Source organism: Stegostoma tigrinum, chromosome 24 (assembly GCF_030684315.1).
Source record: "Stegostoma tigrinum isolate sSteTig4 chromosome 24, sSteTig4.hap1, whole genome shotgun sequence".
Classification (NCBI taxonomy): Eukaryota; Metazoa; Chordata; class Chondrichthyes; order Orectolobiformes; family Stegostomatidae; genus Stegostoma; species Stegostoma tigrinum.
In genome coordinates, this window is record NC_081377.1 from 26,760,331 (window position 1) to 26,784,782 (window position 24,452).

General features: G+C 38.2%; 1 protein-coding gene across 8 annotated transcripts in view; it reads right to left on the reverse strand.

Annotated features, from left to right (window-relative positions):
- LOC125465085 (cAMP-dependent protein kinase inhibitor alpha-like) overlaps positions 1-24,452 on the reverse strand; it is a 112,019-nt gene that overhangs the window by 19,839 nt on the left and 67,728 nt on the right. For 4 of the 8 annotated variants that reach the window (XM_048558194.2, XM_048558193.2, XM_048558195.2 and 1 more), the window contains one exon: positions 23,708-23,769. The exons of the other annotated variants lie outside the window; for them this stretch is intronic. The gene's annotated coding sequence lies outside the window, so the exon portion shown is untranslated. The remainder of the gene's footprint in view (positions 1-23,707; positions 23,770-24,452) is intronic. 8 annotated transcript variants of the gene reach the window in all.

The following is a 24,452-nucleotide window of genomic DNA, read 5'->3' on the forward strand; positions in this document are numbered from 1 at the left end:
AGCATCACAGACATCTGTTAATTTGATTAGCTCCAAGTAATCAAGAAACAGCTAAAGACTCTGAATACAGTAAAGCCTATGAACCCCAACTATCGTACTGACAACTTGTTGTTGAGTGTACCTTTGAGCGAGGGGACTCCTGTTCCCATCCCAAGCAACAGAGCTCACTGGGTGACTCACGGATGCCCTTCCCAACAGGTCACTAATCATGGGCCTTAAGTTAAAAGGGAATGATACTGATGTTATAGAAGAAAGTTTAAATCTTAATATGCTTGTAATACTCGCAAATTGTGCATTACAAAGCTTTAAAATATCCCATTAAGACAAGTTGGATCAACTCCACAGTTTCAAATCAGTTACAGCTTAAGAGTAAAAAAGCCATTCATGCAAGTTATCTTCAGTCCAGTGATTTTCTGAAGGGTCTTGACCCAAAACGTCAAGCTTTCCTGCTCCTCTGATGCTGCTTGGCCTGCTGCGTTCATCCAGCCTCACACCGCGTTATCTTCAGTCCAGGTTTTGAAAACATTACAGTTTAGCATGATCAGCATAAATGGTCTAATGACTGTAGTGACTAATCATGGATGGTTGTTAACCATTTATTGTACTCGGCTTAATAAAAAAATGCATGTGGTCATAATGATCAATATCTATGAACGGAAATGATCAATTGTACTTCATGTAGCTCAGCGAGGTATTTAAACTGCTTCTGTAGATTTTTCAGCACTCCAAGTCTACTTAAAAAGCTTATACCACCAGATATGAAGCTTCCACTTTTGGAGGCATATACTCTCATTGTTCAGCCAAATTGGCAATTATCAAATTTAAAATCTTGCTGGTTCTCCAACAAATATGCAGGCCATTTTCTCATATGAACATGCTGATTTAAGGAAATAAAAATAATCAGTATCTTGTAAATGAGTTTGCCCTCAGCTAGGAAGATATCCCATAACTGCAAGAAGATTAAAAACATTCTCTCAATGGAGTGGAGAAAGTTTAGCCTACAACCAATTTGAGTTATGCAGATTATCTTGTCATTTATCTTACTGTGGAACATTGTTAGATTTGTCCCCATTACAAGTGACTTGGTAGAGCTGAATTAGATTTGTCACGTGCTCATAGGTGCAGTGAAAAGTTTACTAGTCGCCACTTACAGTACTGTATTAGGTACTAATGCATTTAGGTACAGTTAAGTACAAATTCTTAGTGGGGGGGCGGTGGAGTTAGCAAATTAAAAAGTAGTCCAACAATAAAATTAGAAAATTAGCAAATTAAGAATTCGGAATAATTGTCCTTCCAACACAATTAAAGTACTTCAGCATTGAGGGACATGCCAGAAATGTGAAAGATATTGCCTAAATACAAATTCTCTTCATTTTAATTATTTCTACAATCAAGCATCACTAATAAGTGAAGATATGAAAATTGAAGTTACTTATTTTTTTAAACTATTTTATCAGCAAATCCAAGACAATAATAGTCTGTCTTAAGATAAACAGATTTGTAATAGTGGCTGTTTTAGTATTCATTCTGAAATTTTTGAAACTTAGCAATTTAAAACATTTCCCCTAAGTTATCCAGTTATACGCACCAGTCATTCAGTAATTTGACATCTTCACAAGAACTTACCCATTGCCATAAATATTTGAAAAAGGTAGTCATGTTGGGTTTGCCAAATTGAAATGTTTTAAATGCTGTTACATTATACATCTATCCAGTATAGTCAGATTTTTAATGATGTTGCAAGTGATACTTGTAGCCTAAAAAGTGTTATATTATATACCGTGGTAAGCATTTATTGAACAGGTTGACTCTCTATTCTCCAAATAAGATGACACAGCCCATGTAATAAAATTGCTGAAAATCCTAGAATCAGCTAAGACATGAACCGTTACTGGAGGAAAGTTGACTGGTAAACAAGTGCTTTTAATTTCCAGGTCAACTGGAACCAGCAAGAATGGTTGCACTCATTGGTTAAAAATTCTTTAGCATTTGAAATCTTATCTTAAGGGGGATTTAAAAAGCAAGCAGTAAAAAGGAGATTACAGGAGAATAACAAACTTGTAATTTTTCTGGTCTTCATGCTAACTGTGATAACATAGACCACAATATAACATTTGTATGAGTAACTTGCTTTTGTGATGTAGGGTGTGGATTGCATTTTGTTACTTTGCTGATCTTGTGCACATCGTCATATTTCAGAAAGTTATAAAAACTGGCTTTGAATCCTTCACATCATTTTCATTCCCAAACCTGATGCTTTTCAACATTCTCTACGTCTGTCCAAAGCAACAGAGAGTCTTGTCTTGTTGGCTAAATCAGTCAGCTGGCTGCAAATGTAACTGATCATATGAATCATGCTAGAGGCAGCCCTCACTAAAGGGCAGTGAACAGCAACGTTTAAAATGTGCACTGAGGGACAGATTCAGCCTAATGAAGGATGCGTTTTTTTTCCAAGTTAGAGAATATAAAATCAGAGCACAATATCGCTCCATTAATAGCTAAAAAAATCCAAGTTTAGCCGCATTGAATTTGCAACTAGCTGAAACATTATAGAGTATTCCATCTGCAAGTAATGCACATGATTAGTATTCATTGTCAGAAGAACCGTAAAGTCTTAATATCGCATTGCTTCAAGGCGACCTCTAAGCGACAATTCAAAGCACAAAATGCAACAGTGACAAGTCTTCACAAGCAATTGAGTATAGAAATCCATTTGGTATTTAGGCATGAAAGCTTAGTAGGTCAAAGTGTCCGTTTAATAAGCCAGTGATCCTTAGTTTGAGTCCGAATACTAACGCTGACATGTGGATTAAGTGCACCATGAGCATTGAACTTGTTAAAAGTTTAAGATGATGATTAGATGTCCCCATGACATTTCCAGGATTATTTGACACATTGGTGGAGCAAACTTAAAAAGAAGCCATTTTCTAAGTGATACCTAACGCTCAATTTCTAATCATTTCTCAAATGGAGAGTGGAGAGGCAGATGGGAATTTCTCCATCCTCCTAATCCAAGTCCAACATTATTGGGAAGGATATCCATGTCAGAAGGCAGGGAGAAATATTGAAATTAGCATGTTGGATTTCTGGGAAAAACTGGAACCACCACAAAATTTGTTTTGTTCATTAAATTGTCATATGTGGGCTGAGCTTTTCAAACGGTGTGTTACAGCACTCATCACCTTCTGACAATTGCCATTTCTAGATGTCCGCAAATTTTCTGTGGATCAGGAAATGAGTACCTAAATCAGAATATCCAGCCTCTACCCTGACCAGATGATATAACTGGTCCAGATAAATTTATGATCACTGTCATTCCAAGACTGTTGATGGAAGATTTTGCAATGGTAGTCCTGTTGAAGGTCTGTGTGTGGGGCCGGGGAGGGGGGGGGTAAGTCAGTCAATTTTATTGAACATTTCCAAAATTTCAAGATGTGACACAAATGCAACTCTATTTCAGTATCATAGGGCAAAACAGCACAAGTTTTGGAGTAGTGAAAGGAAAGTTTTTACAAGCGGTCTTCGCATGAAACAGTCAACATCTGTAACAGGCTGCTGAGCACACTTGTTCTTAAAAAAAGATGTTGGTCTCAGTTTACATGCAAGTGACGTACTGCCAAGTATATACATGAAAATTGATTTCAGGTCAAATTTGAATGCAGAATACAGGATTAACAGCAGGTTTCTTGGTAGTGTGGAGAACAGAGGGATCCGTCAAAGTTGCTACACAAGTTGATCGGGTTGTAAAGGCGGCTGATGGTCTGTTGGCTTTCATTGGCACGGGAGTCGAGTTTAAGAGCTGTGAGGTTATGCTGCAGCTCTACAAAACTCTGGTTCGACCCCATTGGAATATTGTGTTCAGTTCTGGTCACCTCATTAAAAGGAAAGATGTGGAAGCTTTAGAGAGGGTGCAGAGGAGATTTACCAGGATGCTGCCTGAACTGGATGGTAGGTCTTATGAGGAAAGGTTGAGGGAACTAGGGCTTTTTTCATTGGAGCGAAGGAGGATGAAAGGTGACTTGATGGATGTTTACAGGATCATGAGAAGGATAGATAGAGAGTGAATAGTCAGAGACTTTTTCTCAAGGTGGAAAATGACTGTGACAAGGGGGCATAATTTGAAGGTGATTGGACGAAGTTATAGGGGAGATGTCAGAGGTATGTTCTTTGCACAGAGTGAGTGGTGGGCGTGTGGAATGCGCTGCTGACAGTGGTAGTGGAGCCAGATACTTTAGAGACTTTCAAGCAACTCTTGGATAGGCACACCGAGCATAGTAAGATGTAGGGTACGCAGGGTAATTGATCTTAGTAGGATAATTGGTCGGCTCAACATCGTGGGCTAAAGGGTCTGTACTGTGCTGTACTGTTCTATACATGTAAATAAGACAGCTGTTTTGTGAAAAGCATAATTCCATATGACGCATGATGGCAGATCAGCTCATTTACATTTTGCATTAATAGCGAATTACAACTTTGATCAGAAACCAAATCAATCCCTGATCCTCTTCAGATAGTCTTGGGAATTTCAACATCCACTTGAATTATCACAACAAGCAAACAAGGCCTCAGGAAATCTCCAACTTGCAACTCTCAACCCAAGCTGGCAGTACTAATGAGCTCAAAGCTACAACTACTTAACATACTGAGCCAGCTAATAGAGAACGTAGGTAAGGGGAAGAAAAGCTAACGTGTGGTACAGATCCATTATGCAAGTACCTAATCACATATATGATTACAGTTGTATTTCATTGCTCTCACCCAGCTCTGGCAAAGCACCTTGAAAAGGTATGCATTTGAATTTCAGAGCATCAATCTTTGAGCTCAGCATTTCCAAGGGTGTTTTCTACCAATTTTAGCTGCTAGTCCTCTACAGTCCCAACAGCTAAGTGCCTGAATTCGAGAAAAAGTAAATCCACACATTTCAGCAGCCAGTCACTGGTGCCATAAGACAGGGAACACTCAGACAATGTTCATGGAGTCCAGCACATCTTTGTGGGGCCCACAGGAACACACGTATGATTAGCTTAGATTAGATTTCCTACAGTGTGGAAACAGGCCCTTCAGCCCAACAAGTCCACAGCGCTGCTTGAAGCATCCCACCCGGACCCATCCCCCTATAACCCACGCACCCCTGAACACTATGGGCAATTTAGCATAGCCAATCCACCTAGCCTACACATCTTTAGACTGTGGGAGGAAACCGGAGCACCCGGAGGAAACCCACGCAGACACGGGGAGAATGTGCAAACTCCACACAGACAGTTGCCCGAAACGGAAATCAAACCCGGGTCCCTGAAGCTGTGAGGCTGCAGTGCTAACCACTGAGCCACTGTGCAGCCCTGCATTTCTGTTATCCGTAGTGGTTATTTTACTGTACTCATACTAGGATTTAATCTATGTCCATGTTGTCTAAGACTGTAGCAAATGTTTAACTCTAATTTTAATCAATAATTGCTGTTATTTTTCTTGTAAATTTTCCCTTTTAATGCTTTCCTTTCTTAAAGCAATGATTCACATTGGGTTATGATCTACATGTTCCAGCTTATGTCCAGTATCACCATCAAAAAGCCATCATTCAATGGCAACTTAGACAATACAGTTAAATTTCCTTAATTTGTGTTTTGGGAGCTGAATGTTTAATTGGATTACATTCACAGTCCAAACTGATGCAAACCTATACAATCCTACCCTTGGTGCACTTTTGAAAAACCTGTCCATGGAACTGGATGCTTCTGGGTAGGTCAGACTTTATTGTCCATCCCTAATTGCTTGAGAAGCCATCATTGAATGACACTCAAAAATAGGAATCTCAAATGATTTTCTGCCTTTTCAGTTTCATATTTAATGTGCAAGAAATATCTCCTAGAACTTGCAAATAATACCAGTGTTTGTTCAATGTCATTTTCAGCTGCAAGGATACAGAGATTCAACTTCTGAAAGTGATGCATTCTCTATGGTTGAGCATGGGCAGCCCACAGTTAAAAGCATCAGAATCATATTCGGAACAGTTTTCTTACTTTGTCATTCATCCATTGCAGCAGGGCAAGCAAACAGAATATCCACTCAATAATATGGAATTTGAATCTCAAAGCATTTTGATCAGCACTCAGTTGCACATTGACGGCAAGTTGTTCATGCTTCCAGTGTGTGGAAGACAGTACAAGAATGGAAACGTTGAGATAAGTGACGGGACATTTGATTTTTTGCCATTATTTTTGCTACTTTATCATCAACAGCTCATTGGAGAGGCAAGAGGAAGACTTCAGATTTTGTGATGCCACACATTACAGCTCTTAGGATCCCCAGAAAAAAAAAGCGTGGATATTGCTGTTTATCAGAATTAACAACAATGCTATTCATTATTGGCTATGAACATGAGAAAGAGATTGGGGAGAACAGAATTGGGGGAAATCTCTCATTTTCCATGAAATAAATATGAAGTAGCAAATAATCACAGGAGCAAATTCAATTCAATACTTGTCATTGCACACTGAAGCTCCATGATCCAATAATATCAGAGTTATGATCAGGGGAAATTAATTCTCCAACATTTCTGCAGAACAGGGTTCAGTTGCATACAATTATGCAAAATGTATGCTAATTATGGCTCAACGATGTCATGGGAATGCCTAATTGTAAGGCTGTGTTCCCCACTCAAAACTTTTTAGTGCTCTTGTAATATTTACTTTGGCAGAGGCTTGCTTTCGCTACCGACTGCAAATTGGTCATAAGAAATTGATTATCTTTAACTAACATTTACTGCTACACAGAAATATCAAGATTAAAAACTAAAACCTGGGGAGGTGTTTATTTGACTCTGAATGTTGGGTGTATATATATATATATATATATATATATATTAAAAAATCAGCAAGCAGGGACCAAAGCATGGTTCATTGTTGGCCTTTAGGAAATGGATTATAAATTGCAGATTTCAAACAGTAATTTCACTATGTTTTGACAGCTTTTACACCTACCTCAGCAGGACAAGGAAAAAAAATACCCTATTCCAGAGGGGGGAAAGAAAAGTCTGTTTTCCAACATCAAAATATCCAGGAAAAAAAAACAAGATCTGAATGCATTACTGTTTGCCACTGCTTCCTACCTTAGCTCAATTGCAAACATTTGAGATTCTCTGACCGATTGGCTTTTGCAGATTCAACTAAAATGGTCTCCTTCTGCATGTACATGACCAGCAAATATATTGCTGCAGATACTTGTCTTGTGGAAGGGATTAGGACTCTGGAACAACTTTGATTATGTCACAGAGCTGTAAATCACTGAACATAAATAGCAGAATTACAAGCACCTGGAAGGAACACCAAGTCTTGCCGTCAGCCACACCTGTTGAAGGGGCTGCGCTCTGAAAGCTTGTGTGATTCCAAATAAACCTGTTGGACTATTACCTGGTGTCGTGTGACTTAAAGATACGAACAGCATATTGACATATATTGAACATAGCTACATTAGACAGAAACCAAACTATAAGCCAGAGCCTGTACAACAGGATATTTATTACACCGTTAAAAAAAAATGTTACTTTGAAGTCAAAACCTAAAGATTGTCCATGACTATCATTTTCTCAACCATTTTGACTCAAACACCATCTCAACGTGGCATGAAAACACACCACAAAAGAACTGGAGGAGCAATTATGAGCTTTTCTCTATGAACATCAAAGTAGATCATTGGCAAACTATGAATAGTGACCTAAAATTTCAATGTGGACAAGGATTTCTTCGGAAACTTGTATAAAGAATCCCTTTGAATTATTTATGACTTTAAGGCTTCTTTATCAAGCAAAACCTGAGGCCACATCACAGAACATACTGGCATGTAATGCTCTGCTCTACTGTCACTATGTTGCTATGGGTCTATCAATTCTGCTGACTTGTTTATAATATGCAAAAATCAGGATCCTAGGAAATTGCATTTCAATTTTTTTTGCAGGTAGCAGAGGCCATTCCTTAATAGCACAAAAACTACCCGGGTTAGTACCACTCTGGATCCCCACACAGCACAAATCCATCCTTCTGGACCAAATCTCCTCTATCCTGGAGGGTACCCAGGATGGTCTAGTAACTTGGAACTTGAAATCTACAAACTGGATCCAAGCATTTGCTTTCCACTTGGCCATTCTGTGCTGCTGACTGCTTCAAATGAGAATTCACCCAATGGGACTTAAAATCAAGCCCAAAAGTTAAAATAGCTGGAGCTTAAATTCTGGATCAGAAGGGGCAAACATGACACTCCCCTTGCTTTCCACTTAGCCAAACCCTATCCTACGTTATCAGCCGAACCATGCATTTGTTTTCCCTTATTCCATTATTTATTTTACTGTCAAATATAATTTTTGGCCTGAGCAATAAAATTTGATTAGTGAATGGAACATTTACTTGCTGGAATGGCATTTTTTCCAGAGATGTATACTCAGTAACGTGTATGTGAAACGCTTTTACGAACAATCAAATCATGTTAAATGCAGCACTCCCTAAACTTTCTGCAAGGGCCAGTAGATCACCAAAAATATTTTTCAAAACTTCAAACACTGCAAATATATGAGTAAGATAAATAGCAGAAATATCAGCAAATATAAAACAAAAAAAAACGCATCATCTCTTCGGTGTAGAACCTGACATGCTCTTTAGAAAACCACTTTTTCAATTCAAAGATGCTGATAGATTTGCAACATTAAAATAGGAGGGTGATGTTGGGTGACGACCAATTTGAGTTTCAAAAATCTGACTGCAAAAGTTTGTCAGAGATTCATTATATTTTGCAATGAAAAGGAAGCTATCATGTTGTGAGAATAAAAATATCAAATATGAGAAAGTGCTGGATCAGAACAGCCACAGTATTCATAAGATAACACTATTATTCCAGTTCATTATTTTGCTCCTGAAAAAAAAAAGCACTAAACCTACTTTCCTCAGTTTCCTACAATCTGAGAGAATTCAGTATTTGTATTGAATCTGATAGGTATTTGATCCAAGTTGAACATACTCTCTCTTTTAATAATAGGAAAAGTAATGAATTGTAAGGTAATCATGATGTCAGTTTAAACATTAGAGTTATTATTTCCTGGTACAGAAACAAAATACTTGGCTTCTGAAAATCCGAAACAAAAGCAGAAAATGCTGGCATTACTGAGCAGGCCTGGCGACATTTCTAGAGAAAGACAGTCAAGTACATAGCTCCATGAAAGATTACTGGCTTGAAATGTTAGCCGGTCACAGTCACTAAACTGAAATATTAACTCTATGTTTGTGGTAAAACAGTCAGATCTTAGAAGACTTGAAAGGGTTGATGCTGAGAGGTAGCTTCCCCTTGTGGCAGTGTCTTGGTCCAAACGGTATAGTTTCATTGAAAGGAGTTACTCATTGAGGACAATAATGAAAAAGAAGGTCTTCTCTCAAGAGGTGCTGAGTTTGTGGAAATCTTGACCCCAGAGGGATTCAGAGCCCGAGGTCATTATGTTCAAAGTTGAGACAGACAGATTTTTAAATCAGTAAAGAGGATCAAGGATTATGGGGATAAGGCAAGAAAATAGAGTTGAGATTGTTAGATTAGCCACATATCACCGAATCGTAGAACGGACTATGGGTTGGAAGGTAAACTACAGTGGTGTTTAACCAGAAGGAACACTGAGTTAACATGATGATGATGATGATGTAGTTCATTACACAATAGCACAAAGTACTGGTTACATTGGCAGTCTTGATAACTGTACCTTACGAGTCTCACACAATGTGTTCCTTCTACTTCATCTTATGGTCTTATGCTGAGTATTTCCATAAATTTCTGTTTTTATCATGCACTGGTGTTTGCTGCATGATCATTCTTTTGACAACTTAATCAATCACAAAAATTTAGATGCTTTTGCTTTCAGTTCAGATATCATGGGCAACCTGCAGATTTTAGATCCTGCCAGGAAATCTGAAAACAAACATGTCTTCAGTTGACGGTTCAAATACAATTAATAGAAACAAAACTCTGACCTACTTAAAAAAAGTGAAACACTGTTGAATCCTTGTCAGTGTACTAAGCTTCTCAAAAGGAAAGCTCTCTGAATTCTTAAAGAGTGCAACAACATTCCAATTCAAGCTCCACTATGCCATTTGTTACACTACTAAACTTTGTGCCTTGGTGATCGGAGAAAAGAGTGCTGTCATCAATACACCTGTCTACAATCTTAAAATAATTAGATGGCAAAAAAAATACAAAATGAACATTAGCAGCCCCGAGGGACACTGCAACATGTTATAACACACATCCAGAGCAGGTGAGACTCGATCCCAGAACTTCTGACGCAAGAACCCTACTTGCCGAACGTGAGACTTATTCAGGATACTGCTGCGTTGGCCGGGCATTAAGGAAGCACTGTAATGGATAATTTTGAATCAACTTATTACTTAAATCTGGAGAAGGTGGGACTTGTACCCAGACCTCCTGGCTCAGAGGTAGGGACACTATCGTGTGCCACAAAACCCTAAGGACATTGTAATGTGGTACATCTAAGAGCCCATCTAACTGGCTGCGTGGAAGGTAAACTATGATGGAGTTTAACCAGAAGGACCACTGATTTAATAAGATGATGATGTAGTTCATTATGCAATAGAAGAAAGTACTGGTTACATTGGTAGTCTTGATAACTGTACCTTAGTCACACACAATGTGTTTGTTTCCATCGGTGCCTCATGCTAGACTCCTCTCGTCCCACCCAACGACCTACACAAATCAGCTTGGATAGATCTTGATGCTGATACGTCATCAATTGTTACATACCATTTCCTAACACAACAAACATCTCTCGTATTTTCGCCGCTGGAAGTAGGAATGGAGCGTGCGTTGCTAGGTCAGGGACAGGGAAATACATCTCTAACATGGGTAACTATTTGTATTGAACAGAGGAAACGGTGCATTGGTATGTCAACCGGATAACCACATGAGCAAGTGTGACTGCTTCTTCACAGAGAGAGACTCAGATTTTATCCTAGCTGATTAGGTGTGTACACTGAGCCGAATGAAAGCCGATCATATAGAAATGTAAAACCATCATAAAAATGTTCAAAATCCAATCTTCATATCATCTAAATAAGCATTCTCATTTTGATATTTCTCATTTTCCTTTTGTAACCATGACCTTATCTGCTTGGTTAGGCCCTTCATGCAAGTTTCAGATTTTTTTTTAAGCTGAAGATAGGATCACTGGAGAATGCATCAGTTGCTTTTTAGGTTTCTTATTTGCCAACAACCAACTCAGAGCTATAATTATTAGACCTGGGAGCAAATCAACTGCTCAGATTCTTGATTTTAAAAATGTGCACAAGGAAGATGCAGACAGTAGAAAATGTGCATCAAATGGGAAGATCGAAAATGTACGATTTGATGATCGAAAATTGCTGAGACAAGGCAAATTGTTCAGAGGCAAAAGATGTAACTACCAGATAACAGAAGAAAAGTATTTTGCATGTTCAGACTAAGAACAGACAAATAAGAATGGCATTTTCAAAAAGCTATATTCAAGTACATAACACAAATAATTTCAAAGCTGCCACTAGAGAAAAGGCTTTGGGAGATAGTGTGTCAGACGTTGATGGTGCCGAGATTAGTCAAAGAAAAGGACTTCAGACTGAATGACCTTTGCTATTCCTAAAACATTCTTCAGCTTTTCAGCAAAAAAATTCTGCAGCACCTAAAACAACCAGAAATAAAAATCCATTACAATTTTTTCAACTAACATTTCAAAGATTTATAGCAGTTTGGCACTTAAGTAGGATGAACGTTGAAAGCAAAGCTTTATAATTATTCTTTTGAAACCTTGGTTTTTGAGTGGAAAATCAGTTGAAGAAAACATTTCCTCCTGAACGTTTCTGGCTCAAGATGGCAGAGGAGTAGGGCTCCTGTGCCAGACATAGTCCTCTCCAACCACTTGTCCTGAGCTTGGATGCTATAAACGGTGGTGAGAGCGCAACATGTAGATCAAGCGGTCTTGAGCTGGGCCCACCACAAACCTTGAGCAGACCCAGAGGACAGTGAGTCCTTACATACTTAAATCGGGAGCTTAGGGTATGGAATCAGTGACTGGTACATCGGCAGAGACGACGTCCGCAAGGTAGGCCCAGCAGCAAAAGATGATACCCAAGGATCAGCAACTTTGTTATTGGTTAGATCCAATACTGGCAGTGGTGAAGCAATGAGGTAGGCCCAGCAGTGAGAGATGTGGCTCTGATGCTGGTTGATTCAGCACATGTTGGGCTGATACTCCACCACAATGGAAAAAATAGCACCCGAGGATTGGCGACTCCAATGCTGGTTGGGTCTGGAGTAGACAGCGGCAAAAGCACTGAAGGAGGGACGGCAGTGTTGATGGCGATGGGCTAGCTTAGGGCTGATGGACTTTTTTCAAGCTATATCTTTCTTTCTCATTCTTAAATTGTTCAAAACGCCTTTTTAAAAAAACTGTAAAACTCAAATAAAATTTAAAATTAAATCAAATGTGGGAAAAAAAACGTGAAATGTCATTATTTTGAACACATTTCTAAAGTCACTCACGAAACAGGCAATGACGCCCTAGATCCAATTTTCAGTGAGAAACAAGTTTCGTTTACAAAGTAATTTCCATAAGATGCAAATAAAATGCAATGCCTTTAGTCTTTCCAATGTTTAACTATGTGTCTAAGTCTAAATGTTGACCAAGCTGTCAACACAAAGACAAAGACAAAGACAGTGCAAGATGGAAATCACTCCAAGTGGGAACTGAATCCATGTCTTTCAAGTGTGCAACTACCAGCAACGTATTGACAAGGATTTTATAAAAGGGTGAAAGGTCATTTTTGGGGAGGGATTTTGCAATTAATGAAGGGAGAGCTGGGAGAAGAGGTCATTGTTGGTGCTATGTAAGAGCCATTGGTCAGGAGTTGAACCAATTGACAGCAATAGAAAAGGATGTTGAAGGCATGCCAAAAACTTCAAGGAGGGATCACATACTTTACCCACAGCTATAGAATAAGAAAAATTGTGACATTGATTAGAACCTTTTTGCTGCTATGGGAATGATGGAACCCTGACCGCAGAGATTTTTCCAGATTTAGAAGACAACTTTAAAAACTCAAAAAAAAGAGGCGAGTTTGGAGATGTGATAGACAGGGAAGAAATGTAGGTTCTTTGACAGAGGTGATAACAAATGTTTAAAAGTCCCTTTAATGGGGAACTATTCCCAAATGAACACTATGCAATTTGTTCTACATTTATTTTAGATATAATAGAGGTCAATAGATTTAGTGGCACAGACACCTTTTGTCACTGCTGTTTCAGTTCTTTGAAGAGCTGTCCAGTTTAATTTTACATCCCAGTCAGGTTATCCTCTTGAAGTACTTGTCTAATTGTCTTTAAAAATACACACACATATCTGTGTCAGATTCCACCACACCACATTATTACCCTGTACTAAGTGTTACATAAATCATGCATTGTTAGGTGTAGAACAAGTCATGCAATTCCTACAGATTGTAGTCACAAACTAGGGGATTGTTTCCCAAAAGTACAACAGAATTGTATTAAAACTCCCACATGGTGCAAGCAGAGTCTTCAACTTTACTCAATCAAGAAAAATGATCCAGAAGCATTGGGAAGGTCATAGTGAGCAAAATAAAATTGCTGTCTAAACTAAGTGGTCTTGCCATTTAGCTTGAATGTATATTTAAAGTTTTGTGTTCTTATTATGGTTATTATAGTTTACAGTTTCAGTGAAGCATTCAAAAAAACTGGCCTTTTTGTAGTTACCAATTTTCTGCAAGTTTTGTGTTCATTGGAATTTAACTTTATTCCCACTGACATATCGCTTTAACAAAACAATATTACAAAATTGGACTATAAAAAGGCCCAATTATTTTCATTGTTTCTGTATTTCCTTTCTCTGATGTTACTAAGTGTAGCATTTCAGTATGGTATGAGTTGTTCCTAATATCCCTAAGTTGTTTTAATTATGATTGCCTGTAGCCTGGGATTTTAGGATCAGATTAATGTATGTTTTTAAAGCCTGGATGAAATTAAAGTATCTTTTCGACAGATTTCTGTTTCTCTTTTCGTCCATTGGCATTCTAGTCTTTGTAACTGGGCTGGTTCCATTACAAACGACAAAGCATTCTAGTTTGCAGTGAAATAGCAATTAACATATTTTCTTCACTCATTTTAGGTGGTTCTTCCACCACCCACCAACTCAATTACATATTTAAGATTGCATAGTTTAACTGATATCTCTTCCATCCATGCCTTTCTTCTAACAACTTGGATTATGCCCTTCCCTCAGCCATGGTAAGAGCACTCCTGAATACAGATAGGCGTGTAACTGAGGAGTGAATTTCCTACTGTAGTATTTAAGATAAACAACCAAAATTACTTAAAAAGCTGATTTCATCTTCAGGTCTCCTGAGCGAGAGCGAGAGCGAGACAGAATTGCTGGACTAAGTCAAATAAAAAAAGAAGTTTGCAGCTAAAGAACAAAAAAAAGACATTGCAAACACTATTTTCAGTCCTGCCACAATCATAAATGAGTTATTACAAGGTTCAATTAACTGATAACAAATGTATATTTTGTTATATCAAGACATGAATGATTCCACTCTGAGCAGATTATTGACCATGTCCATGGAATTACAAATACACAGTAATATATATTCTTACTATGCTATGGATATGATAAAGAGATAGTGTTCTACCTTGTAACTAGGATTGCGTTATTTCTCAATAATATTTGCTTGATTAAACAAATGAGGAATTATATTCTGTTGGATTGTGTGTAGTTGTAAAACACTTCATAAGAAAGAATAGAAACATGGCCCAAGTGAAAAGGAAGATTATGGGTTTGTAGCCCACACTAATGTAAACTTAGGATAACAAATGAAAAATACATTGAAGTAAAATGCCTTCGAACGTTCCTGTATCTTTGAATAAAAGTGTTTAGATTTGTAACTTAAAGCATGTAACATGCTTATGTTATATTAGTTGTGTATGGTTAGTTTGCACTTTCTGGATTTTTTTTGCTGTATCTTGCTTTGGTATCTCAATCTCAAAACGTTTTCAGTACAGTAATAAGGTAGGAACCTTGGAGGTCAAAAGAATCCAGTATGGTATATTGAATTAACTTTGTTAAATTGCTTAAACAAAATTATTGTAGGGTCACTCATGGTTCTTTTAGTTAAAGGGTGTTAATAAAGTCTGGAATTTTTTGAAATACTCAGATTTTCCAACTAGGACATTTGGGATAATTTGCTACATGGTGAAAAAACATAGTCAAAGCAAATATGTAAGTTATTCTACTGGTGCCATTATCTTGGTAGAGATATAGGAAGTTGGTAAGTTAAAAGGGACAAACTTTCATAAAAAGACATTTGAAAGACACAAGGAGACAGTAACAAGTGATATCAATAAGATGAACTTGTAGGATTAGGAGAGAAATTGATAATTCACAATTTAATTTTGATATAATCAAAGTATAGTCATTGATTCATCCATTCTAGCACTATTCTGTCTTGTTCAGTAAATAAGGGAGGTGTTAACTTAGCTTTATTTGATTAAGAAACATGCCACTGTATTGTAAACAGACTGAAAGTAACACACTTACTTCAGGAAAACTGTAGAAAAAAAAAAAGAGACCCCTGCCCAGTTTATTTCTATTTCATTTGAGAACAATCAAAGCTCGAGGTTGAATAGGTGAGTCCTCCCAAATTTTTAAATTATCAGCGGAGAAGGCAGAGAGGAAGTTCCTACATGGAGAAAATACGAATACATAACAACTGTACACTGGATTAAGTAACTTAGGATGCTGGAGACCCAAAACACAAAAAAAAGAGAGACATTGCTGGAGAAGCTCAGGAGGCCTGGCAGCAGTGAAGAGAAAACAAAGTCAAAGTCAACAATAACAATGCTCCTCAGACAGCTCTTGTCACTGCATCCCAAGATCCACACACAGCGCTATGCGCCACCATATGTACACTCTTGACTTCTCTCTCTATTAGCACTTCCTCCTGCTGTCCGAGAACTGTCCTGCCCTTCAGTTTCACTTCAATCTCCAATTCTTAAATGTTCTGGCAAAAAACCTTTTCTCTTCTTCTCAGGCATCAAGGAAGGCAAGCTGCAAGAACTCAAATACTTATGGCCCTCTGCAACCTTCCTCTCCTCCCCTGTCTCCATCCCTTCTCCTAACTCCACCTCCTGTAGGGTGTTCACTATGCCTTGACCTTTTGCTCTCTGATGCCGAACACTACATTCTCAGCAAAGTTCTTAGTTTTAGTCCTCTATGCCCCCACCTCAATGAATTTTGGGCATAACCATTCTGAAGGAGGGGCACTGGAAAATGGCGACTCGGCTTTCTCACCACAGATGTTACCAGACCTGCTGAGTTTCTCCAGATCATATATTCTTTAGCAAATGAACCTCATCTCAGCTAGACCATTCAAAACATAATGACATCACTTGTTCATCCTGTGGGTCGATTTGAAAAGGGTTGTGCGCACAAGAAGTCAGAGGAGGAGATGACAGTGGAGGAAGCATTCTGGCTGAGGATCACTATTCCATTTTGTAACAGCTGAATCCACTGTCTAGTTAAATATAAATTTGTTTTGACGACCTAATACATAGGTGAACCGTGTATCCATATATTTAACAGCACCCCACCACTACCCCAATCTTACCATTAAAGATAAATTGAATTTCATGATCCTATAAAGATGATAATCACTTCGAAAGTAGCCAAATCAAGAATTTGGCTAAGACGTTGTGGTCATCTAAAAATCGATCATGAGCTATTCATGTGATGGCATGCCAATTTGTGTTCAGGATGTCTCTGATCTTGCACAAGGAATAGTGGTTTGCAAGGGTTAACAAATCAGTGATTCTAAGTAGTCTGGTGTACTAGAAAAGGACTGAACAGAAGGACAACTTTAGTCAAAACAAGAGACATGTGCCTGGTCAGCCAGAAATGCAAGCTGTTTTCATTAAGCAGATTGAATTAAAACCACTGCTTTTATTGGAGTAACATTTTATATTCTAGTTATAATAAATTCTGAATCTTGAGAAATCATACTTGCACCTAGTAAATGTTGGGTTTGGTTCTCTCAACATGGTCTAATTATTAACTTTGATAACCAAATTATAGTGACCCCCTAGATCTAGCATAAAAGTGACATGAGCAATCATGCACAAGGGACTAAAAACGATAGAAATAAACTGGGCTGGTCAAAGATGTCCTTAAGGAGAATGATATTATGTATGATTTTGTAAATAAAGAGTTTGCAGAAACCTATTAGTCAGGTAACAGTCACTCACAGATAAGGGGAACCCATTATAGGCCACACAGACTACTAACAGGCAGAAGGAAAGCTCTGTCTCCAAAGTGCAGAATAAATCTTTAAAAAAACATCTGTCTCATGGCAACACAAACCAGTATCTGACCAAAGGAAATCTATGAAACTTTTGCTTTTAGCATCTCAGTAATTTTTATAAATGTCAGCATAGTTCAGGATTCCCATAAATGTACTAAAAGATTTTTTGTAAGATACTTCGAATATTAGATTTGAATGGTTTTGGAATCAAGTGTCAGCTCTGAGATGCATTCTACATACAATTTACATTATTGAAAAAAAATGAATAAAGCAAGGTTGTTTTGATTTGCACTTTACAGATAAAAATGCAAATTTTACCAGAAGGCTAACTACTTGGCTGTGTAATACCAGGCATCAAAATGATACACAGAAGAAAACATATTGCCCAACGATGACGGCAGCTGTATTAAGACATCAGAGTCATAATCTTACACAATTTACTCTCATTTGGATCAGCAGTAGATCAAACACAAACTAACACGTAAAAGGTTATGGGAATGGGGCAGCATTTGATTAGTCAATCTCACTGTGATGTTGCAATAAGCACAGCATGAACCGGAGTCAAATTTAAGTTAATGGATAATGCAGAGAAGGAAAAACCTACAAGGAACACAAACATTCCTCACTGTGGTGGTTCAGTTATCAGACCCTCCTGCTGCCTCAATGGATGAAAACATAATCTTTTATGTGCAAGATAGGTCTTTGGTTTGCTGGGATAGAGTCAAATTCAAATATTTGTGTACTCGATAGGCTACTATACAAAAATGAACCTCATTTAGTGACCAAGTATATATACCCAAAGAGATTTTTCTACGAATAAAGTATATTTTTGCAAGAAAAATATTCCTCACTGTGGTGGCATACTTCAGTGTGAATTCAATTTTTTTTGGATTAGGTTGCATTATGTAGAATAGTCAAATGATTGAAAAGGATTTCGTCAGAGTGTGTCCATGGTCTGAAAAGTAACAGGACTCACTGCAGACAAGATTGATAGAGGGTAAAATGAGGGGTGCTCCCATTCAAAATAGCTGAATTTCTCTAATTCTCAAAAGATTCCGTTATCCTTCTGTTTTCAAATCACAGAAACAATACAACAAGTTACTCAAAATAAAACTGAAGTATAGAGATTTTAAAAAAAGACAAGAGGCTGTCCTCTCTTTAAAAACAGGGGTGGTTTGCATGTGGAATAAACTTCCTGACGAAGTGAAGTCGTGGATGTAGGTACAATTTATTCAAGTGTTTAAAAGACATTTGGATGGATATATCAATAGGAAAGGTTGAGGGATATGGACCAGCAGCACACAGGTGTGACGAGTTTAGTTTGAGATAATGTTCAGCACAGACTGGTTGGACCAAAGGATCTGTTTCTGTGCTGTATGACTAATTAAAATTGCATTTTGTTGCTTCTCTTGTGTGGAGAAGTCGTAAATCTTTAAAGTACTTTCTACAACTCAAAGAAATGAAATTAATGAGACGTGCATTTCTCCAAGCAACACTTAATCAGCCTGCAAAGTTGTTTTATTAGGTCATTTAAAAGACTGATGATTGGTTGTAGGAATAATTTATAGTTTGCATCATTAATTGCTATTTACAGAAAACATATGAAAATATAAACAATCCGCAATTTAGGCTACATTTACATATAATATTTAGTATACTAACTATTTATTTACTGACCACAGTATCAGTCATTACCATAAAAGATGGTGCAAGATTAAAGGGTCCTAGGCTCCAAATTGTGGGAGCCAAGTTCAAATCTTCCTGTAGGCTAGAATTCATGCAAGAACTTTGTCTAAGTAGTAAATTTCAGCAAGTCTCAGCTGGTTTGAGGAGCAATGGAAAATTAACAAAGCCTTAATTAATGTTCATGATTCAAACAGAGTTTCTGGTGGAATCCACAGAGATGTCTGCAGGCTGGGCTCGTAAGAACACAGGCAAATTCAACACACGTTTTACAAATAAATGAACTTATATAGAATGTTAACAGATTAAGCTTCAGAGCTGAGAATAAAATACAGTATGGGGAATGCAAAGACCCAGATTTTTCACCATGAGAGACCTCCAAAACAGCAAACATAATGCTGACACATTCGAATTCCTAACTCCCACACTGAACCCAGCATTCCCCATTTTAGTTTTTGAAAGGAGGAGGTTCACTTCAGAGTCAGCTAGTCATTTAACTAAATCAGCTGCCTCCACTCAATTCCAAATTAGGAGTCCTTGGTGCCTGGAACCTACATGTATGTGGACTGGGCTAGGTCTGGTCCAAGTTCATTTCTTTTGCATAGCCAGGATGCCTCTGAACAGCTGTGATATCCCTGTGATTATGGTCCTAGAACATGTTATGGTAAGGGTTGTGTTGGTCAATCGAGGTGCAGGTCGGTAGGGTCAGGGCAGGAGCCCTTTGGGATTCCTAACTGTGAAGAAGGTTGTATGTAAAAGATGCATATATCTCTTGGAAAGTCTAACTTGTCAAGACTTGGCAAGAAGGGGGGGGACCTGTCAAATCTCAAAGCAGTCAAGATCTATCAAAGTTTGTGTTTACAGATGGGAGAGTCTCTCTCAAATACAATAATCTGCAATATAAAACTCCCCCCCCCCCCTCCTGTGTTGCTATTAGATGAGTTTGCAGGACAAGGAGAGAGGTGGCCAAAAAAAAAGGGTGGAATGAGGCACAAATTTGGGATTGCAAGTATAACTGGAAGGTAGGTGAGGCCAAGGGGGAAGGTAAAAGGCTTCATAGGGAATGGGTAGAGGGCATTAGGTGGCACAGGTAAGGCACAAGTTATGGAAGAAATATTCTATGTTTGATTATTTTGTTTTAATTTCTAGCTACTGCACCAAAGTACACCTGGGGGGCAGAGTTTCTGTCTAGCCCATCTGAGAAAACTGCCAAAAAAGGCTGAGATGATGCTCAGCCAAATCAAAAAGCTTGCATTTGTGCCTTTTGGATGGCTGTTCTCATCAGCTCGCAACCAATACTATTCTGGTTTGTTGGATTTGTATCCCAGTTGCCACAGTAAGAAAAGAATAGAAAATTGCCTAAATTTTACAATATCTAAGTGGTTGTGACAAAACTGTACAACTGTGAGTTACATCATATTCTAGATTGCCTGTGGATGTCAACAAATATACAATAGCTAGAAGGATACATAGCTTCAATATGAACCAGCTAATTAACACTGATTGAATAACATGGGGAAAAAAATGAGCCAATTAGGCCTGGCAGCCTGTTGATTATGTAAAATAGTTAATACAAGCTAAAGATGTCCATCTAATTTTCCAATTCAATCCCTCAGACCAATATGTTTTTAATCAAATCACTGGCTGATTACATCTAGAATAATTGGTACAGAAGCAGATGTTTGCTCACAAACGTGCGGTTCACTGCATCAACTTAAACTCTATCCTCAGCTGACATTGCAAAACTGGTCACCAGCACAATCTTCAAAAAGCATTCAAAGAGGGATAGTGAATGGTAACAGAATACTGACTGTCACAAGGGCTGAAACAGTCCAGTCTGCATGAAGCAAGAACTGCACCAACCTCAGGCTGTTAAGCAGCAAGTAACATTCACATCATACAGATGCCATGCAACAACTATCTCCACCCAGACAGAGTAACCACTTCAGCGTGGTGTGCAATAGCACTACAATCATTGCTGACCCCAGATCTTGATGGGTGATTCAGAAACTGAACTGGACTGGCCATACAGACATGGCTATGAATCCTACAGAAAGTAACAACTTATTTGATGCCCAAATCTGTTCACCGTCTACAAGAGATGAATCAGATGAATGCATCTCCAGCATCACCCAAGAACTTTGACACCATCTCGAACAAAGCAACCTGTTTCCTCAACATCCTATCTATCACCGGCAGACAGTAACAGAAGATGTGTACCATCTACATGATGCACTGCAGTAACTCACCAAAATTTCTTGCAAACCCAAAACAACCACCGTTCAGATAAGCAAAGGCAGGAAACATGGAAACATCACCAAGTGTGTTCCCAAACTATACACTCTCGTGACTTCATATTATAAATCCATCTTCCTTCACCAGTACTTTCATTGAATCTTAAATTCCTCCTGAACAGCACTGTGGGTGTACCGACATTACATGGGCTACAATGGTTCAAGACATCTTCCCATTTCCTTCTCAAGGGCAATCCGGGTGGGAAATAAACGTTACCAAAGTTCACATTCCATCAACAAGAAAAATGTATTCCAGCACAATCACTGTTCACATTATCACTACAGCTGCTGGCAATGTACAATGCAGTCATGCCAATATTATGGATTCAATTCCCACACCAGCTGACGTTACCACGAAGAACTCTCCTTCTCAACTTCTCCCCTCCAATGGTCACTTAGTTCTCAGGACCATGACAACATTACTTTTTTTCTCCTCCACTCATTGATACAAATGCTGTTATAATGACAAAAGGTGGTGAATTTTCATTATTTGACTTAAATTAGTGTTTATGTAATCATACTCCCAATAAGCTGGGAAGCCAATTTGGTCTACTAGTTAGACCGTTACCTTTCATAACTATATGAAATGCTTCTACACAAAAAAAAGGGAAAAAGTTAGAAACATTTCCCAATCATGGTAATTGATGCTAGACCAATCATTAGTTTTTTTTAAAAAAATATATAAAGTTGGTACATTTTTGCAATAAGCAAAGCCTAAGGAACGTGGAATGGAAGTTTTCAAAGAGCTCAGGTTGCAAAATGACCATCTCACAATTGTAGAGCAAGTTCAAGTTGCTAAACGGCCTACACTTCTTATTATGCTATTAAATTAGCTTGTAAATCAGCATTTCAGTATATTTTGTTTGCTAGAACACTCTCCTAGCTGGTTACCGATACTACGTACAGAATAATATTTTCTAGAACGACCTTTTTTGACAAATGATCAGTTTATATAAAGCACCACCTGAATAAAAAACAATGCATAAAACATGATGCGAATACGTTGCAGGAACACATGTTGGGTTACACTCCTGGTCCTAATCGTCTGCAACGAAAGGCAAATTTGATGTTGAAGTTGCAAAACGTATGGGCAGAATGATTAACCACAGGAGACAGGATTGTACGTAAGCTGGGGATTGTGCATGCTCACTGATCTGTCTTAGACAAGTTTGTTTCTCAGTATTGGGAAAGGCAATCAGGGAACAGGCGATTGATTATCTTTTAATGCAACATTAAGAACCAGCTTCAGTTTTGTGAGCTGCCAAAAGATCAGAGACTATTCATTTCAAAACAACAAAAATTCAGGTGTAATCATACAGGCAGTGGCCAAGGATAGATGAGCCGAGAACCAGAGCATTCAGGATAAAAACCAGATAAATGCCAATCCTGGGTTGTCCTCTCAACTTATACCAGTCACAAACTGAGGCCAACCCAAACCTGGGCTGCCCAATTCTTAATTCATCACAAGTGCCTTGTTGCCTTTTTTATTTGAGTTAGTGACTTCCAGTTCACTAGCATGCTGATTTTAAACTTTAATAAAATACCTCAAGACAGTCACAGGTACAATTTGAAGCAAAATTTGATACAGGGCCCTATCTGGCAACCCCAAGGCAAATGGTTTTTTAAAACAAAAATCTTTAAGCAAGAAGGTGCAGAAACTTGGTGAGGTTGAGGAATTTCATGGTTTAGGTCATAGGCAGTTGAACGCAATGCAACCTATGGTGCAATTAGAACCAGGAGGTTCAAAAGACCAGAATTAGATATGCACAGGTGTGTGGGTGGGCATGGGTGGAATGGAGATGGGGAGGAGCATGCCACGGAGGAATTTGAAGGTAGATGAGAATTTTAATATCAAACTCTGGGTGTTCATTAGGAGCCTCATTCCCATTTTCAAATCCTGTGACCTTAAAACCCATACACCCCCCAACCCCCCAATATTGGTCATTCAGCACTCCGAAATCTGTGTTCCACTCTGCTTCTAATCTCCTTTGCATCTAATTTTCAATTCACTCCACTTGATAGTTGTGTCTTTAGCTGTTTAATATCCAAATTTCTCAAACTTACTACTTTAACTCTGACCTTGAACAACTTCAAAAGCTCATGAGCAAAACTCCGGCTTTAATTATTTAACTGTGCTATAATGATAACAAGACAAGGATGGTCATTGTTGCTGTTCCTGCCCAATAAAGCCAGTCAAGTTAATAATTTGCCAGTATACTCTGACTGATCCTATCAAAACATAAATTGCCTTAAGGAAATAAGGTTGACCAAACAATTGCTTCAGGAATACAAAACTAAAATTACTTGTTGGCGGTCTAGGTTGCTAAAGCACAAAATCGTGGGTACCTGATATTCTGATGCTTCCAGCTCGGAACTGCAGCCAACATCACGGCAATACGTTTTCCATACTGAGGAGCAAGGAATAATCGTTAAATTGTTTTGTGTTCTGCAAATAATGTTTTTTTGCTGGATCAACTGATGAAACAATGGATGCATTTATCAAATTGAAACATTTCTAAAATGCAGAAGAATGTACAGAACATCCTGGCTGCTATCAAAGGATCTCGAACCTTTGTCAGCAGATTTAACTTTGACATAGCATTTAGTTGGAAAAGTACTAAAGTAAGCTACTGGAAAAGCAAACATTTGGGCCCCCTGCAGTGTGAGTATGTCGTGAAGCATAAGCAGTGCATATTAAATATGCAGTAATCAGATTGATACATCAAGATGAGTGTAATGCAACTTACTCATTTCCATTTCGAGGAAACATAACTTGATTGCCTAATCAGTGATTAAAGGATTATTTAGTAACTGACTAAACAGAAACACTGGATAAATTAGGTGAAGAAAATTGCTCACTGTATTCTTTACAGATACATTCTACCTTCAGTAAACAGCAATGTAGCTGATTACTAGTTATCAAAGTTGCGTTGAAATTATAACTTGGCCACTATATCCCAACAGAGAAATGAAACTAAGCACAAGAAAATCTAGTTTCTTATCAAGAGGGATTCTTTAGAACAAGTTGGGGCTTATCATGTAAAATTGTAGCCAAGATGTCTTCTAAATAACTAGCACGAAGAAGTCATTA